The sequence below is a fragment of the Helianthus annuus genome, chromosome 13 (assembly GCF_002127325.2).
Source record: "Helianthus annuus cultivar XRQ/B chromosome 13, HanXRQr2.0-SUNRISE, whole genome shotgun sequence".
Classification (NCBI taxonomy): domain Eukaryota; kingdom Viridiplantae; phylum Streptophyta; class Magnoliopsida; order Asterales; family Asteraceae; genus Helianthus; species Helianthus annuus.
Window position 1 is genome coordinate 166,575,082 of NC_035445.2, and position 6,706 is coordinate 166,581,787.

General features: G+C 36.3%; 1 pseudogene; it reads right to left on the reverse strand.

Annotated features, from left to right (window-relative positions):
* Nucleotides 1-5,312: 5,312 nt before the first annotated feature.
* LOC118479287 lies at nucleotides 5,313-6,407 on the reverse strand (annotated as a pseudogene).
* Nucleotides 6,408-6,706: the final 299 nt, after the last annotated feature.

Sequence of the window (6,706 nt, forward strand, 5' to 3'; positions counted from 1 at the left end):
TGTTAACAGTGAAAACGTAAACTGGAAATTGGAATGAGAGTAGTTTTTGGTTTGGTTTGTATGGTATGAATGTATGTATGTAGGTAAATAAGATAACATGAATGGAGATAATTTGGGAGTGGTTTATTTAAGACACGATAGGAATGGAGACAAGAAAGAAGTCTTTTTAACCAATTATTTTAATATTCCTATTCATAATGGAGAATTTATTATTATCAAATGACCGAGTGTTATTTTATATTAAGGTGCCAGCACTAATTTTTAATAATTGAGTTTCTCTTAGAAAACAGTTTACTATTTTTCAAAATTGAGTTCTTTTATTTAATTTAAAATTTTGGTTACTTTCATTTGTCAATATCCTGTACTTGCATATGCGCTTATATATTGTACTCAATTATAGATAACTTCAAGTATCTCAACCTTTACGGCCTTACCTTCTAACAATTGAGCTTTAATGATGTCAATCAACATGAGATGAGCAAATATGAGATTTTGCAATTGAGTTTTCTAAAAATGGAACACTGCGCCAAAAACAAAGGGTAATATCAAAGGAAGTGACATAAAAACAGCACTTCTTAGTGATGGAAACCAAAGACTTTCGATTACACCAATAATAAGATTAAAAGTTAGTTTAGTTAAACTAAAAAGACCGTTATCGGTTTTGAGGGTTAAATAACTGTTCATCCAGTTTATCTCTGTTAGTATTTTTGTTAACGTGACATTCTAACTTTTGTTGATGTGGAATTCCACATCATCAACCAATTGGTCAGTGGTCAATGATGGTCCACATCACCAACCATATTATTATTTTTTTTCTGATGTGAAATCCTGTGATAAGCACCTTAACACATATTTGGTCTGTATGCTATGAATGTATGTAAATAAGATATATGAGTGGAGTGGTTAATTAGGTACAAGATATGAGTGGAGACAAGAAAGCAGTGGACAAAACAAGGATGCTTACATTTCAACAAATTCTTTAAATATTCTTGTGCATATTGCACAATTATTTGATATTCTATGATGTCAAGTTGCAGACGTTAAATTTGCTAATTACCACTTGTGTTGCACTTAATGTACATTTTACTATATTTTTAATCTGAATTTCTTTTTAAGAGTAAGGTTTTTGTATCTCTTCACAGCAGCAGTAAGAAAATTGGGCTGCTTAATGTGTCAAAACTCTTGATTTAAATCCCTGTATCGAGTTGACAATTGTTGGACAATAGTGGTTGTCATGTGGTTCTAACATCCAGAGATTTGTCGATTTTCAATTAACAATACTAGTTGTTACATGGTTCCGCGTTAAACAGCATTCGCAGATCCCGTATTGGAATGAATCTATTGAGAGAGAGAGGCCGGAATGTTTCTTATTGTTCTTGATTGAATTGGTGAAAAACAAATGATACATATTCGGTTCTATATATACATCAGAGAATGATTAATAACTACCCCTAACTTAGGCTAATAATAATAATAATAATAATAGTAACAGCATAACCTATGATATATATCTAACATGACCTTATAATAATACGATCTAGCTTAATATGAAAGTCCGTCTAATACCCTCCCGTAAGCTAGATCAACGTCATTGCTGACTCTTCAGATATATTCATCATTGAACCGTAATAACTTCTTTAGATGTGAAAACACTTTAAACTGCAGCGCCTTCGTGAGTATATCTGCAACTTGATTTCCAGTGGAACAGAAACGAACTTCTATATCGTTGTTCTTGATCAAGTCTCGGATGAAATGATACTTGATCCTTATATGTTTGCTTTTGCCATGAAACATAGGATCTTTGGCTAAACATATTGTGGATTTATTATCACAATGGATGATCACAGGACTATTGACTTCTTCATGCAGCTCGTCTAAGATCCCTTTGAGCCAGAGTGCTTGACAGCCAGCTAAGGAGAGAGCAATATACTCTGCTTCTGTTGATGATAACGCCACAACCTTTTGTTTTTTCGATTGCCATGCTATTGTTCCTGTTCCCAGTTGAAATACATACCCGGATGTGCTTTTACTGTCGTCGATATTCCCTGCATAATCGCTATCGCTGTAACCGATTAGCTTTCCTTTGCCTCCCTTCGAATATACTAATCCTTGATTTAGTGTTCCCTTTATATATCTAAGTATTCTTTTCCCAGCTTCCCAGTGACTTCGCTTTGGTTGTTCCATGAATTGACTTATTTTATTTACTGCAAACATTATATCCGGTCTAGTATTGGTTAAGTACATAAGACTCCCAACCAATCTCCTATATAAATTAGGTTCTACTTCGTCATCTGGATCTTGTTTAGTCAAACGTAAACCATATTCCATGGGAGTTGAAATTCCTGAGCAGTTCATCATGTTGAATTTACTTAGTAGGCTCTTTGCATATTGTTGTTGGGTTAGAATGATATTCCCATTATCGAACGAAACTTCCATTCCCAGAAAGTAGTGTAGGATTCCCATATCAGTCATTTCAAACTCGTTTTTCATTAATTCCTTAAAGGATTCGATGCTAGATAATGAATCACTTGCAATAATAAGATCATCTACATATAGGCAAATGATTATCTTTTCTTCTTTTGACATTTTGGTGAATAGAGTATGTTCATAAGTGCACCTTTTGAATCCATGAGTGGCAAAGTATCCTTCTATTCTGCTATACCATGCTCTCGGAGCTTGTTTTAAACCATATAAAGCCTTTTTTAACTTACACACCTTTCTTTCCTTACCCTTTATCACATATCCTTCCGGTTGTTCGATAAACACCTGTTCTTTTAAATATCCATTTAAAAAGGCTGTTTTTATGTCCATTTGATGCAAATGCCACCCGTGGTGTGCTGCTAATGCTAAAACAAGTCGAACTGTATCAAACCTGATGACTGGTGCAAAGACATCTTGATAGTCTATTCCGTATTTCTGATTGTAACCTTTCACGACCAACCTTGCTTTGTGTTTACTAATCTGTCCATGTTCATCATACTTAGTTTTATATATCCATTTGACACCAATTGGTGTTTGGTTCAAAGGTGGATCCACTAATTCCCATGTATCATTCTTTATAATTGATTCCATTTCTCTATCCATGGCATCTTGCCATATCGCTTCTATGCTTGCTTCAACATAGGTTGTTGGATCGGTATCTGCATATAACACAAAATTCACCACTCCGCTTGTATTTCCTTGACTTTTCCTGTAGAGTTCTCTTACTTGTGCTTCAGTTAATTCTGCAGTATCTTGATATACTTGAGTTATCGGTTTAGTTCTAATAACTTCATTCTCAGAGTCTGATGAAGAACCATTACTTTCATTATTTCTTGTTTCTTCACCATCTCCAGGACTTTCATTGTAACTCCCCGGTATTTCAACTTCTATGTTAGTATGTTGTACATCATCTTCATCATTTGTTGTTGGTAGATCGATTTGATCATCTACAGCTACTGCTACATCATCGTCATCTCCACTTGTGTTACTTATTTCTATCCGAAGTCCACCATCATTTTCTTTATTTACCGCCCAATGTTGATTTTCACTGAAAATCACATCTCTACTTATTATCATCTTGTTTGTTATTGGGTTGAATAACTTGTATCCCTTGCTGTTTTCACTATACCTAACAAAGATAGCCCGCTCAGTCTTATCGTCTAACTTGGAGCGATTTTGCTTGGGGATATGTACATATGCAATGCAGCCAAATACCCGTAGATGATCTACATTAGGCTTTCTCCCACTCCATGCTTCTTGTGGGGTCAACTTTGGCACACTCTTGGTGGTTGCCCGATTTAACAAGTAGGTGGCACAGGCCACTACTTCGGCCCAATAAGTATTAGGTAGCTCTTTCATTTTTAACATGCTCCTGCTTAATTCCATTAAAGTTCTATTCTTCCTTTCGGCCACTCCATTTTGTTGGGGCGTGTAACTTGTCGTAAGTTGATGATGTATTCCATTATTCTTAAGAAAATTTTGAAATTCATGTCCGCAGTATTCTCCTCCTCTATCAGTTCTTATGCCTTTTATCTTGCGTTCTATCTGATTTTCTACTAGTTGCTTGAAATTCTTAAAGTAACATAATGCATCAGATTTGAGTTTTAGGAAATATACCCAAGTCTTTCTTGAGAAATCATCTATAAACGTAATAAAATACTTGCAGCCTCCAATCGATGGTGTGTTCATAGGTCCACATATATCCGAGTGAATCAATTGTAGTGGTTCACTTGCTCGCCATTTAGCCTTCTTGGAGAATGGTTTTCTAGCATGTTTGCCGAAAACACATCCCTCACATACATGCTCCGATTTGTTAATCTTCGGCAGCCCATTAACTATTCCATTCTTCCCCATATCGTGTAAAGTTTCAAGGTTTAAGTGGCCATATCTTCTATGCCATAATGTCGAGTTGTCTTGAGTAGTCATATTGCATACTCTTGGTACCACATCATGATTTAGATTCAGCGGATACATTTTGTTTCCGGTCATCTTCACAACACCGATACAACGTCCAGACGAGTCATGAATCACACATCCTTTGTCGTTGAAACGTACGTCATAGCCTTTCTGTACTAGTTGTCCAACACTTAAGAGATTGTGTTTAAGACCTGCTACATAGAATACATTTGGAATTCGCTTCTCATAACCTTTGATTTTAACATTTACATCGCCACATCCGAGAACTTCCAACCTTTTGTCATCGCCGGTCCGGACTTCACGTCTTTCTGAATCATTCAGATTTATAAATAAATCTTTGTTGCCCGTCATATGGTTACTACATCCACTATCAAGGTACCAACAATCGTTCTTAACAACTTCTTCCGTATTAAAGATCATAAACATCGTGTCTTCGGTTTCATCTTCAGTGTCATCTTTGTGCATTAGCACATTGTTTGACCGTTCTCCTTCTTCACGCTTATTACAGAATCTTGCCGTGTGCCCTAACCTTTGGCAATTATAAGACCTGATCATTCTGTTGAATTTACCCTTACCTTTCCCTCGTCCCCTTTCGGAGTTATCAAATCTAGAAAATCTAGATTTATCATATCCATTACTATGGACTTGGAAAGCCTGTTCCACCGATGTATTATCGTCATATTGCCGTAATCTTAATTCATGTGATTGAAGGATACCTAATAATTCTTCGGTGGAAATTGTATTTAAATCCTTCGACTCTTCAATCGCTACTACAACCGATTCATATTTCCTAGTCAGGCTTCTTAGAATCTTTTCAACAACGCGTTGTTCTTCTAATCGTTCATCATTCATACGTAATTGATTGACTATTATTGTAATTCGGTTAACATAATCTTCTACGGTTTCAGTTTCCTTCATTCGTAAACTATCAAATTCACACCTTTAGCTTGTGGTTTAAGTGTTTCATGCGAATCAAAGTTATCTACATCTAATGCATGTAGAGCTAACAAAGACAAAGCATCTTCATGCGACAAACTCTCGAGATTGTCTACATGATTAAAGCCTATCTTTTTTAGCAGATCCTGCTGGTGCGTTGTCATAATTACCCTACTTCCAGCAGCCCCAGAATGAAATGGACGCACTAGTATTTCCCAATCATCATAGTTTTGATTCCACACATCATCAAGTACTAGTAGAAATCGTTTGTCCTTAAATTGCTCTCTAAGAGCAATTTGAAGCTGATTTACATCTTTGAACTGTTTGTTTTCTGTAGCCACACATTCAAAGATGGTTTAACTTATTTTGAATACATCAAACTCATCGGAAACACAAACCCAAGCCATGAGTTCAAAGTGATCCTTCACCCGCGTATCGTTATACAATATTCTAGCCAGAGTGGTCTTTCCCACTCCACCCAAACCAACTATGGGTAAGATACTAAACTTTTCCTTAGATGATTCACCTACTAACAGCTGGTTGAGCAATCTCTTTTTCTCACCTTCTCGCCCAACAACATTAGATTCTAGCAAAGAGGTTTCGTTTCTTCTACTAGTATTTTTTGGCTTTTCCTCTTTCACAATCAAACCTAGATCAGCCTTTTGTTTTTCTAAATATCGTTACCGGGTGGTAATACTGTCTAACTTGGGACTCAGCCTATGACTTAGTGAGAACTTTGTGCAGCAAGTTGGGATGAGCTTTCTTACCATACTGGTGCTTGCTTCTGATTCCGGGGTCAGCTCACGATGCATAGCTTCAGTAGCCACATCATCGAGCACGTCATCGATATCGTAAGCCAAATGTTGGAGACTATTGAGCCATAGTCTGACAGATTCATCAGTTATTTCCTTGTCTGAAGCATCGTTAAGCAGAGCTTGGATCTGGGACAACGTGCTCCCCAGTTGCTTGAGCTCTGAGTGAATATTCTTGGAACGAGCATATTTCTTGAAGGCTTCATCGGCTAGCTTCTCAAAAATGACTTTGACGAGGGCAGCAGCAGCAGCTTCAGCCATTGTTAACAGTGAAAACGTAAACTGGAAATTGGAATGAGAGTAGTTTTTGGTTTGGTTTGTATGGTATGAATGTATGTATGTAGGTAAATAAGATAACATGAATGGAGATAATTTGGGAGTGGTTTATTTAAGACACGATAGGAATGGAGACAAGAAAGAAGTCTTTTTAACCAATTATTTTAATATTCCTATTCATAATGGAGAATTTATTATTATCAAATGACCGAGTGTTATTTTATATTAAGGTGCCAGCACTAATTTTTAATAATTGAGTTTCTCTTAGAAAACAGTTTACTATT